The sequence below is a fragment of the Girardinichthys multiradiatus genome, chromosome 5 (assembly GCF_021462225.1).
Source record: "Girardinichthys multiradiatus isolate DD_20200921_A chromosome 5, DD_fGirMul_XY1, whole genome shotgun sequence".
NCBI classification, from domain to species: domain Eukaryota; kingdom Metazoa; phylum Chordata; class Actinopteri; order Cyprinodontiformes; family Goodeidae; genus Girardinichthys; species Girardinichthys multiradiatus.
In genome coordinates this window covers 22,626,722-22,629,897 of record NC_061798.1, presented here as the reverse complement: position 1 = coordinate 22,629,897, position 3,176 = coordinate 22,626,722, and the positions used below count along the sequence as shown (strand labels likewise).

General features: G+C 38.1%; 2 non-coding genes across 2 annotated transcripts; both read right to left on the bottom strand.

Moving 5' to 3' along the window:
- Positions 1 to 157: 157 nt before the first annotated feature.
- On the bottom strand, positions 158 to 229 carry trnaq-cug. The gene has a single exon. It is a non-coding gene; the product is annotated as a tRNA-Gln (tRNA).
- Positions 230 to 2,130: 1,901 nt separating this feature from the next.
- Positions 2,131 to 2,204, bottom strand: trnai-aau. Its single transcript has one exon. It is a non-coding gene; the product is annotated as a tRNA-Ile (tRNA).
- Between the last annotated feature and the right edge of the window lie 972 nt (positions 2,205 to 3,176).

Below are 3,176 nucleotides of genomic sequence, written 5' to 3'. Positions count from 1 at the left end.
TCTAATGGTTTATGATTCATACATAAACATAAAGCATTGGTTAAATTTTCCAATAGTTTTACAAGGTGTAAAAACAATTACGTTACAAGAGAGAATTTACGAGGCTGCTTTTACCCAACAAAATGTAGACTTCGCAGAAAGGTTAGTAAGAAAAGTCAGGTTCCACCGAGATTTGAACTCGGATCGCTGGATTCAGAGTCCAGAGTGCTAACCATTACACCATGGAACCACCGCTGCCACCGTCACAGCAGTATGCAGTACATCTCCTGGTATGTCCTGTCATGATCGGATATGATGTCACGATTGAATCATTTCTCACTGATTTGTTTCAAAGGCGGAGGATGGGTGTCGACAAACCCTTTAAGTACCGCCATAGCGCCGGCGTTATGTTGCTGGTGCGGCCGGAGTAGTATTACCGTAACTCCGTGAAAATTCGCTGAATCTGAGAAATTACAACGCTCACAGGAAGCTGCGAATCACTGCTTCCTGTCAACATATAATCTCGGGTGTATATTACGGTAATGTGAACACTACCGCGAAAACCGCAGCTTTGAAAAAAGACGAGAGGGAGAAAGAAGTATGGAGTAAGCTACCTTTAGATAATGTTATATAGTAGGTTTTCTGCGTGTTTCTGGTTGTGTCTACATTTTATAAGACACACATATAATGTATGGAAGACCGGCAACGACTATAAAACGGCTGCTACGGTTCATAGAGGAGAGTGACGTGGAGGATTCCTCTTCTGAACTGAGGTATGTTGTTTTTAGCATAAATAGTTTGTAAGATTTAGAACAAATTTTGTGTTTAGCTCAATTTTATCATTATTATTATTTGCCAGAGAGTGTTTATGTAACATAATGTGAGACACATCTATTATTTGTATATTACAATGATGGAAATCATTGTGTTTGCTGCTACTGTAAAAATGAAAGATTTTCATTCGTTATCCATTTTACTTTCAGCGCTTACCCCACTGATGAAGAGTCCTCCGGTGACAGGTACTGACATTGTGCGTTGTATATAATTATTTATTTCTCATTATGTGTAAAATGAGGAAAAATGAAGCACTTGTAATGGAAAAAAACTTCTTCAGTTTGGAGAAATTCAAGCTACACTGCAAATGATTTTGAGTGTGGGACTTGACAATTTTTCCAATTTTCTTCCATCAGTGTTTTCTCTTCTGATGAGCAGCCATCCTGCAGTGGTCCCAGCCATGGTGACTTCATGCTCTCGTCTCATCCCACCAGTCACCCACCACTAACCCGACCCCACAAGCAGTGGAAATCCAGCTTCGATCAAGGGACGGCGTATTTGCAAACTTTGCAAAAGGTGCACCAGCTGGATGTGCAAACTTTGTAATGCACCACTGTGTCTGCAACCAGACAGGATCTGCTTCAAGCAGTTCCATATTGGACTACCAGCTGTGTAGATAGTAGCGATAGTACAAAGTTCTGTTGTTATAAATAAAGTATTGTTATATTATTATTTTTATTTTGACTTATTAATGTTAAAAATGCACAGTGTGTATATATAGTTATCTTTTGCACTGTTTTTTGCACACATGTAAAGGTTCATGTTTCAAGTTTTAAATCAAAAGTTCATGTCCAATGTTAATATATGACTTGAGAATGCTCATAACACATTTTATATACCTTTGTAATGTTATTTGGCCTAATTTTCGCTCATGTATATTATTATGTTTTGCACACCCAAAGTCCTAGACTCAATAAATGACTTGTGATTGTTCAGAACATGTGTAGGCTCACATTTCGAATGTCAAATCAAAACTTCATTAACAATCAGAAAATGTATTCTCATTAAAGCCTTAAAAAACAAATTCGATTTTGCATTTTTTTTCTTTTAAAGAGCTGACAATGCCTTATAATATGCAATAGTCATTAACCAGGTGTTGGAAAGTCAAGTTCAAGTACCCCTGGCAAGAGGGGCCAAAGTTCTTAGACTTGGGGCATTCCCTGGCCATTTTACAGCCATAATAGCAAAATATCTCAAAATCGGCATTTTAGCTTTGGTTCTTAAAGGGTTAAATTCTCATTTTATAATTTTAGAGAAATGTTAGCTCCTAATCCCAAACAGCGCTTTCATTTACCGACTTAAAACAGTAAAAACTCTTGGCCCGTACGGGGATCGAACCCGCGACCTTGGCGTTATTAGCACCACGCTCTAACCAACTGAGCTAACCGGCCATAGGGACCCGAATATCAGCACCACCCCTTTGACTATCTACAAGTGTGTCATGTGAGTACAACCTTGCACATACAGTCAGAGCTACTCTGGAGTGCTCCAGATCAAAGCATATTACAACAGGGCAGACAAATTCAACAACTAAAATTTTATTGAGAACCTATGAGAAACACTTAAAAAATGCACATTTTCCATCCGGTCTAACTGAGATTGAGTTACTACATATTGCAAAAGAGAATGGGAGAAAAAATGAGTTAGTGGATATGTAAATCTGGTAAAGACAAAACTCAGAAGACATGGTGCTGTAAATGTAGCTAAATGTTGTTCTAGAAACTATTTACTTAACTTAACTTAACTTAACTATTTACTTACTTAGCAGCCACTGGGTAATGGTAACTAAATGGTAGGTATAGGTTTAGTGTCAGTGTTATCCTGCCATTCAGTCCTATTCCCAAACAAAATTTTATAAATCCTTCAAATTATTACTTTGTCTTTTGCCTTCTTCCTCTAACTGTCTGAGAAGGTACAGCGAGAGGAGATATGAGGATTTTTCCCCACACAGACTCTGAGTGGAAAAGTACTGGAAAAAACATCTCTACCATATGGCCTGGCAGACTACACCACAGGTTCCCACTCGATGTATTAATTAAACAACACTGGTGGAGATTAAGTTGTGTTCTGGTCAAATGTAACAGATTTCAAAATTTTATCTCTGAAAATTCAACAAAAACACACAGTCCTACTGTCCAAAGAAAAGGAAAAATGTACTCCTGATGACAGCTCTGTACAGGGGTGCAGCAGTGAGCCCCAGGGATGACAAGAAACTCAATGCAATCCTCGATTACAAGAGGAACAAATGCGGAGCCTGGAAAAGGTATGCTGATTTAGATTTTTATGTACTTCTTCTTTATCATCAGTTTATTTTGAAGTGCACTATAAAAGTGAGACTTTGTTTTGTTGGAGTACAACATTTT